Consider the following 10,175-nt stretch of genomic DNA (forward strand, 5'->3'; position numbering starts at 1 on the left):
CAGCTTTGTCCTATACCTACACAGCTAGCCAGGTTTGACCAGCCTTATAATTCTGCATGTCTATTTCATTTTAAGGGCAAGCAAATACCCCGATAGCCGAGGTAAACGAGTTAAAGGAGCAGGCAACCCTTCATTGGGCCTCATACCTCTGGCTCCCAGAGTACCACTTGCTACGTAATACATGTTCTATCTAGACAAGGCGGAATACACATATATCAACAGATCAACCAGTGCTTAGCGCCTCATAATCACATACCATACGTTACACATGCATGCACGTCTCGTAAAGAGGAGATATCCACCTACCTGCATAACGGCAAAGGTATAGAGTAGCGACTAGACGCGTCAGCACAGGAGGGACACGCTTAGATATACCCCCCCTTTTTGAAAATGGGTCTCGTCTCACCTGATATCCACCTCTCATAGTTTATTTGCCTAGCAGACACATAAAGGCTGCCAGACGGGCGGAACCCCCTCATACACTCTATGCCCTCTATATTTCTTGCCTACATACCGCAAACTCATGCCACGACCCAGATAGCCCTCCGTATTAATTGATAGGGCTGTATTGCCACACATTGGTGGAATGATACTCCACGGCATATTACAGACAAGAGGATAACCCAGTACTACCAGATGGGAGGACCAAGCACGTAGCATCCCTACCCCACATCGTACACAGCCACTCCATAGCTACTAGTATGGCATGCCTGGCTTGATACCTTTATATGACCATTAGACAACAATAACCTAGAACAAAACAAAGACTCTCATTTGCTTTTCTAAAACTCGGGACACTACCCTGTCAACTTACCTGCCTTGTAACCAACGGAATACAGTGATATATTCTTACCTATCTCTTGAAACATCATTATTTGGCTTCTACTTGTTTTAAATGTTACACGTTTGCTTGAGGATTGCCGTTGGGGTACCTCACGCCTGTATGTTACTCCTGATCTGCACTGCAAAAATAAAGAATTTAAAAAAAAAAAAAAACACTTCTTCAGGCAGAGAATTCCATATCCTTATTCTTCATTTTATTCATATAATCAATGTTTCAGTACAACTACGTTGACATAGTAAGGAAAGTTTGTTAATGGGACTAAAATGGTGAATGCATGCTGTTGCTCTGTACTTCGAATATGTTATTGTGCTAGAGTGTGCAACTAGCAACAAGATTGGGCCAATACATGCTCATTACATATATGCTTTATATTTATATTTTAATGTCATATCTGTGTGTATTATACATCTATACATGTATTTGAATACATGTGTAAATATAGGCATAGTTTATATCTATATATCTATATATTACTAATAAATATCTAATATATATCTGTCAGAATCACAACAATTAAATCTTCTGTCTGTACATTGTGCTAGCAGGATTACTAGAAAAATGTATGTATTGGAAGAAAAGCCTATTTAATAAGAGGTCTGTCCCTCATCTGTCAATTGACTCGTGTGCTTAAAAACGGAGTTACAGGGAGTGCAGGAAACATGGGTGAAGATGCACTCCCTCCCCCCCCCCCCCCCCCCCACACACACACAAAATGTATCTTCACCTGTGTTGCTCTTAACCCCCTTTTGCATTTCTTGCACCTTTTTCTGTTTCTTATTCCCCTTTTGATTGCCTTACCTGCTCTAGTGTATCTTTTCTCCCATTTTTTCCATTCACAACCTCCCCTTGTGTGTCTCTTACAACCCTCCTTGTGTCTCTTTTACTTCCGCCTAGCCCCTCTCTGTGTGTCTCTTTTTACCCTTCTCCAGCCCTCTGTATGTCTCTTTCCAGGGATGGACTGACAGCTTCCTGGGCCCCCGGGCAAAATTTCATCCTGGGCCCCTTAAAGACTAAATATTAACTATTAAAAATGACACTAGAGTCACCAGAACAACTACAGCTTAATCTAGTTGTTCTGGTATCCACAGCCAATCCTCTCAGGCTCTTTTATGTAAACGGTGCCTTTTCAGAGAAAAGTGGGAGGCACTGTTGTTCAATGTCTCCATGCTCGGCCTGTAGACTTGAACACTTCCTATAGCGTTTCATTTATTCAATGCAACTCTATGAGGAGATGCTGATTAGTGCAGCATGGTGTTTTGCTGTGCATGCACAATTGTCTCTCAATGCATTGGATTGGCTTATATCATAAAATTTGGATGGAATCAGCTGCAACGAGATTGGCGTGGCACTGGAATAAAGGGGAGTTAAAACACCTTATTCTTCTCTGACGGGGGGGCTGGCCACCGAAACTATGCTTTCAAAACTATAGTTGTAGAAATACACATTTGTATTCCTGACACTATAGTGTTTGTTTTAGTAAATGTTAAATATAAATTTCAAAAAACACTGTCAGGATGATTCTCTTTAATTTGAATTGCTGGGAAATTTTACTTTTAACCCCTTAAGGACACATGACATGTGTGACATGTCGTGATTCCCTTTAATTCCAGAAGTTTGGTCCTTAAGGGGTTAAATTATAGGTCTAAATAGTCGTATTAGAAAAATTCAATTTTGTCGCTCAATTTGATTATTTAGGCATTCCATTTGAAATTCAGTTTCAATGTCAGGCAATTCTTGCTTTAGTGAATGACTGTGTGTGTATTCCTTGTGTCAAAGTAGGAGTATATGTGTGTGTGTGTAATGCTGATGTGCGTAATTCCTACAATATAATTTGTGTAGTGCCAGAGTATATAATGCAGATGTGCATGCAGCGTAAATGTGTAAATACATTGTTCTGAGTGAGTAGAGCAGATGTTTGTAAAAGCAGAAGTGTGTTTGTATGGAATGTTTATGTGTGAATGTAAGGGTGTTATATGTTGAATGTGAATGCAAGAGTGTATTTTTGTGGAGGACTTGTGTGTGAACACAGGGGAGTGTTGGTGTATGAATGCAGTGTATTCAGTGAATGCAGTGTATTAGTATGGAAAGTCTGCATATGAATGCCAGGATAGATTTATATGGATTGTCAGCACGTGAATGCAGTATGTTTGGGCAGTGTGTATGTGAAGGCTGGAGTGTATTTGTATGGGTGCAGAGTGTAAGTGTGTGTGTGTGTGTGTGTGTGTGTTTGAGTGAGTGAGTGTGTGTATCTAAAATCTGTGTCAGAGTGTGCTGGTGTATTTGAAACTTGTATCAGTGTGTATGTAAATGAGGAGTACATCTGAAATCAGTGTCAGCATGTATGTAATGAGGGATATTTATATGCTGCAAGTGTTTTTGTTGTTTTTTGACTCTCCATCTTCTTCTGAGTTTCTGTCTCTCTCGATCTTCATCAATCTGTATGTGTCTTCCAATTAACTCCCTCTTTTATATGTCACTTCTTGCCTCCCCTATTGTTACTCTCTAACACCACTTGTCACCCATCTGATTAATTTCTGTCCCCCTCACAACCCACTCAGTTGTGCCTGAGCTGTACCTCCCACTTCTCCTTCCCATATAACCCACATTTGTCTTCCACCCACGCTCCTCCTCCGCCGACGGGGGATACCTAATGTGCATTATTCAATGCTTTCCTATGGGGAAAATCTGACGCTGGAGGTCTGTGAGGACGTCCAGCGTCAGATAACGGACAAAAAGTCTGTTTGGATTCCGGAAGCCTTCTAGTGGCTTATAGACAGCCACTGAGGGCAGACTTAGAACTTCAATGCACTAAGTGCAATAGGGAGACAGCACCCAGACCATTTTAATGAGCTGAAGTGGTCTGGGTGCCTACAATGTCCCTTTAACCCTGTAAAGGTAATTATTGCAGTATTTAAGAAACTGCAATAATTACCTTTGAGGGTTAACTCCACCTGTAGTGTCTGTCTACTAGACAGCCACTAGAGGGACCTCTGGGTTGTTAGGCAACTTTTGGTCGCCTGACATTGGATGTCCTCACTCTATGCATGAGGATATCCAGCAACATGTAAAACCCCATAGAAAGTATTATACATGCTTTCCTATGGGGAAAGTACTAATGAGAGTGCAGCCATTGCCGCGCATGTGCCTTTGGTCTCAATAGTAGAGGCAGAGCCTGAACTAGCGCTGAGTGACAAAAGTGTTGGAATCAGGAAATCTGGAAACCCCTTCTGCACTGGGGTTGGGGGGATGGGGAGAAGGGAAGGTGCCCGTGGCACTTTAGGGAGCTATTGTGCCAATAATACAATTTTGTTTTCCTGGCACTATAGTTCCCTTTACATGTTAAACCCACCCCATTAATTATTATTATTATTTTTTTTTTTCATCTTGATTCAATTTTATAAATTAAAAAAAACATTCATGACACATTTATATATTCATAAGGATAGGGAACACACTTAAGTAGCAAAATAAGTAATATATAAGGGCTTGTACAAAAAATCATTCTGTAAGCAGGCAAGCGATCAGTATCAGGTAATGACGCCTTAGTTAAATAATAAAAAATAAAAATCCTATAAGTGAAAAAAACATGAATTCCCAATTTATGATAAAAACATACACATCAGACAACAACATTAAGAAAGAAAACAAACAACAACATAAATAAATAAATAAACAAAAACGAACCGAGGTGTCTCACCAATAGCTTACCCACATCTCTACAAACCCTTGTGTGCTTCTGCCCTGTCTCACCCCTTCATCCTTCATATGTTTCTGCCCTTTTTACCCTCAGCCTGCTTACCTGCACCAGCCTGAGTGGGATCTGCTGTGACTGCTCCTGTTCTCACCCTCCATCCATGCTGTGAGTGCTCCTTGTGAGAGGGGAGCAGGGAGTATGATGTCACTTCCTGCCCCCTCCCATCCTCACATAGAGCTAGCTGCAGGGAGAGAGAGGAGACCTGGCAGTTAGAGCAGGTATGTCTGCCACGTCTCACGTTGAATGGGGGAATTAGTTTGCTGAGTGATATGTTGCAGAGGCCCCCTGTATCATCATGGGCCCCTGCAACCCTTCTGACAGTGGACATCTCTGATCACTTCAGAAAGGCGAATGTAGCTGGGCCCCTGACTGCCCGGGCCCTCGGTCCATCCGCCCGAGTGGTCAGTCCGCCCCTGTCTCTTTCCCACTAATCCCCTTTGTGTCTTTCTCCACCAAGTCTCTTTTGTATGTCTCTTAGCCCAAGCCCCTTTGTGTCAGGGTTTCTTTGCTGTTTTAAACAGCAACCCTTTTCTGTTTCAGTGATTGAGTTTTCAGCTGCAATTACTATGAGCTCCTTCTGCTTGTTGCCACGGTTACTCACCTGTGAGTAGTAATCAACCCTGCTGCTAATCAGTTCTGCCTATTTAAGCAGCTAAGCCCAGAACCTCCTTGCCCTTGCGTGGTTTCCTGTTTCCCAGAAGTCTCCTTGTTCCTGTGTTTCCTGTTTGTTCCTGGTTCCTGACTCCAGCCTTGTTCCTGACTCCGCTGCTCTCCGTGCTCCTGATCCCTGGCTTGTCTGACTACCCGCTCTGGTGACTGACCCCTGCTTGATTCCTGGACTTTGCTTTTGTTATTTATTTGTTATTTATCAATAAAGGTGTGTTTGCATCTAGTTCCGTCTCTGTCTGGTTCCTGGTCCCTGACATTTCGCAAGGGCCATGAATACAGATGGTACAGGCAAGACACCTATACCTAACCTACTTACCCGGTGGGACCAGCAGAACCACCATTTGGACCAGTATGCCCATCTGGATCCAGTACCCGGCCAGCCTGCGATTGCGGCCGCCTCTGCCTCACTTCCTGTTCTAGCACCGGTTGTAGCCTCCAAACCTGTAGCGGCTAGAGAAATGACTGGGTCTGTCCCGCTCCCTCAGTATTTTGGGGGCAACCCAGCTCAGTGCAGAGAATTTATAAATCAGGTTAAAGGATACCTTGAAATCCTGTCCTACAGACAGTGACAAAGTTCACTTCATGATTTCTTTGCTGTCTGAAAAGGCCCTAGCTTGGGCAAAACCTCTCTGGGAGGCAGAGAAGCCTATTATTTACAATTACCCTGAATTTGTTGCGTCCTTCAAAAGGGTTTTTGATATTCCAGCTCGCTCCACCCCTACTGCCGAACTACTCTTGTCTAATGCTCCCTCACCTCCCATGCCTCCTGGTCCTGAGTCCTCTGTCTGTGTGGAGCCAAGGCGGTTCGGCTTCTCACGCCTCTCGGTCGAGGAGAGAGCCTTTAGGAGGAGGGAGGGTCTGTGCCTATACTGCGGACACCACGGTCACATGTTAAAGTTTTCCCCGATTCGTCCGGCAAAGGGCCCGCACCCAAGATACTGTCAGGGGCAGATCTTGGGTGGTCTTTCTGCAGATCCAGAGATATGTGTGGGCAAACCCTTGGTGCCTATTATCCTCTCCTGGCCTGATTCATCCATTAAAACCCGGGCATTTCTTGATTCTGGGGCCGCAGGCTTGTTTATAGATTGTGCATTTGCAGCAAAGCACTCTAAACCCTTACAGTCTCGCAACTTTCCACTAGCCTTCGAAGCCATCGATGGCAGACCAATACAGCCAACCCACGTGACCCAAGAAGCCGTGCCCATATCTCTGGCTGTAGGGGCTCTACATCATGAGACGATCCAATTCCAGGTCATTTCCTCTCCATATTACCAGGTTGTTTTGGGATACTCTTGGTTACAGAAGCATAACCCCACAATTGATTGGCGCAAAGCTGAGATATTATCATGGTCCCAGCAATGCACATTTTCCTGTCTCCAGAAACTGGTCAAAGTTTTGGGCGAATGTTCTGCCTCTTCCTTACCCGCTGAGTACCAAGAATTCCAAGATGTATTTGACAAAGGTCAAGCCAGCGTTCTGCCACCACACCGTCCGTATGACTGTGGTATCGAACTCCAACCTGGTGCCAATCCTCCCCGTGGCCGGATTTACCCACTGTCTGTAGCAGAGAATCGAGCCATGGAGGAGTATGTTACCGATGCACTGTCTAAGGGTTTTATTCGGAAGTCATCTTCTCCTGCCGGGGCCGGCTTTTTCTTTGTAAAAAAAAAAGGATGGCGAGTTGAGACCCTGTATCGACTATAGGGGTCTCAATCGCATTACTATTAAGAATGCCTACCCCATTCCATTAATCACGGAGTTATTTGACCGCCTCAAGGGAGCAACGGTCTTCACCAAACTTGATCTGAGAGGGGCATATAATCTCGTCCGGATAAAAGAGGACCACGAATGGAAAACCGCATTTAACACCAGTAGCGGCCATTACGAATACCTAGTAATGCCCTTTGGTCTTTGCAATGCTCCGGCGGTTTTCCAAGAATTTATAAATGATGTCCTGCGAGATATGCTGCAGCAATGTGTGGTGGTTTATCTTGATGATATTCTTATCCATTCCACATCTCTAGAGAACCATCACGCAGACGTTTCTCGTGTTCTACAGAGACTTAGAGAAAATAATCTGTTCTGCAAATTGGAGAAATGTGAGTTTAACTGCAAACAGGTCACATTCTTAGGATATGTTATCTCAGATGCTGGATTCTCTATGGATCCTGAGAAACTTTCGGCTGTACTAAAATGGCCTCGACCTACGGGTCTTCGCTCTATACAACGTTTTCTGGGCTTCGCCAATTATTATCGGAAGTTCATACGCAACTTTTCTTCCTTGGTTAAACCTCTCACGGACATGACCAGGAGAGATGCTGATCCACAGCATTGGCCACAAGAAGCCATTACTGCCTTTGAGCCTCTCAAAGTCGCCTTTGCTGCTGCTCCTATACTGGCACACCCTAACCCTGCCTTACCATTCATTCTCGAAGTCGATGCGTCTGAGACAGGAGTAGGCGCCCTCCTGTCTCAACGTCCTAACCCTGAGAGCCCCAGGCATCCGTGCGGGTATTTCTCGAGGAAATTGAACCCGGCGGAATGCAATTACCAGATTGGTGATAGAGAACTTCTAGCCATAATTCTAGCTCTCAAAGAATGGAGACACCTTCTGGAGGGTACTTCAGTGCCAATCCTCATCCTCACAGACCACAAGAATCTTACATATCTTTCCGAAGCTAAGCGGCTTTCCCCCCGGCAAGCTAGATGGGCTCTATTCCTATCAAGATTCAATTATGTGGTTTCTTACTTGCCCGGTACTAAAAACATTCGGGCTGATGCCTTGTCTCGACAGTTCTCCCCTCCATCTAGAGAGGAGATAACCCCTACTCCTGTGATTCCTCCGGACCATATACTGGCAACCATCCGTACTAACCTCACCTCACCCCTAGGCGAGGAGATTCTGGCTGCACAAAGTAATGCTCCTCCAGAGAAACCTTATGGCCGTTGTTTTGTACCTATTAAACTCCGTACGAAACTATTGAGTACATACCACGACCCCAAAGCAGCTGGACATCCAGGCAAAAACCAGTTAATCTGGTCCGTCTCCCGGCAATTTTGGTGGCCTAGTCTCCGTTCGGATGTCACCGCTTTTGTAGCTGCCTGTCCTGTGTGCGCTCAAAATAAAACCCCACGACGCCCTCCAGTGGGTCTCCTGCAAACCATACCTAATGGTGAACGACCCTGGACCCACTTGTCCATGGATTTTATCGTAGATCTTCTGGTCTCCCGTGGCAATACAGTTGTTCTCATGGTTGTTGACCGATTCTCGAAGATGTCGCATTGCATTCCCTTGAAAAAACTACCAACTTCCCAGGAACTTGCAACAATTTTTGCTCGCGAGGTCTTTCGTTTGCATGGGTTACCCAAAGTGATAGTCTCAGATAGGGGTAGCCAGTTCGTGTCCAGATTTTGGAGAGCTTTTTGTACGCAAATGGGAATTCAGCTTTCCTTCTCCTCGGCCTACCACCCGCAATCCAATGGTGCAGCGGAACGAGCTAACCAAACACTGGAACAGTTTCTGCGTTGCTACATTTCTGACCACCAGAACAACTGGTCTGATCTGCTACCCTGGGCGGAGTTTTCCCACAATAGTGCGATTAATGCCTCCTCCCGGCTATCCCCATTCTTGGCAAACTATGGGTTTCAACCGTCCATGTTGCCTGATACGTTCTTGCCACAGGGGATACCGGCATTGGAGGAACATCTCAGGGAACTCCGTTCCACTTGGGTGCAGGTTCAGAATTCTTTGCAACGCGCAATGCAGAACTACAAACTCCAGGCGGACTGCAGACGCCTTCCTGCACCTACCTATCAGGTCGGAAAGAGGGTCTGGCTGTCTTCCCGCAACCTACACCTCGGTGTTCCCTAACAAAAACTGGCACCCCGATACGTTGGGCCATTTCGTATACTTCGAAGGGTTAACCCTGTAGCTTACGCACTTGACCTTCCTGCTAACATGCGCATCTCAAATGTTTTCCATGTTTCCCTCTTGAAACCGTTGGTTTGTAATCGCCACACCACCTCAGTGCCACGTCCACGTCCTGTTCTGATTGACAATCATGAGGAATATGAAATACGCAGCATCATTGACTCACGGGTCTTCAGAGGACAGATCCAATACTTGGTGCACTGGAAAGGATATGGTCCAGAGGAACGCTCCTGGGTTCCAGCCTCTGATGTCCATGCACCATCCCTCCTTCGTTCCTATCACGCCCGCTTCCCCATGAAGCCCGGACCCACCAGCAGAGATGGGGGGAGTCATTGAGGGGGAGGTACTGTCAGGGTTTCTTTGCTGTTTTAAACAGCAACCCTTTTCTGTTTCAGTGATTGAGTTTTCAGCTGCAATTACTATGAGCTCCTTCTGCTTGTTGCCACGGTTACTCACCTGTGAGTAGTAATCAACCCTGCTGCTAATCAGTTCTGCCTATTTAAGCAGCTAAGCCCATAACCTCCTTGCCCTTGCGTGGTTTCCTGTTTCCCAGAAGTCTCCTTGTTCCTGTGTTTCCTGTTTGTTCCTGGTTTCTGACTCCGGCCTTGTTCCTGACTCCGCTGCTCTCCGTGCTCCTGATCCCTGGCTTGTCTGACTACCCGCTCTGGTGACTGACCCCTGCTTGATTCCTGGACTTTGCTTTTGTTATTTATTTGTTATTTATCAATAAAGGTGTGTTTGCATCTAGTTCCGTCTCTGTCTGGTTCCTGGTCCCTGACACTTTGTCTCTTTCACCCATTCCAAAGCCCCTCTGTGGATCTCTTTTTTGCCTTCTCCAGACCCTTTGTGTGTATCATTCTTCTACCCCATCATCTTTGAGTTTCTTTTACAACACAGCCCCTCTGTGTGTTTCCTTCTCTATGTCCCCAGCCCCTCTGTGTGTCTCTTGTTCCTCTTTCCCAGGCCCTCTGTGTTTC

The sequence above is a fragment of the Pelobates fuscus genome, chromosome 12 (genome assembly GCF_036172605.1).
Source record: "Pelobates fuscus isolate aPelFus1 chromosome 12, aPelFus1.pri, whole genome shotgun sequence".
Lineage (NCBI taxonomy): Eukaryota > Metazoa > Chordata > Amphibia > Anura > Pelobatidae > Pelobates > Pelobates fuscus.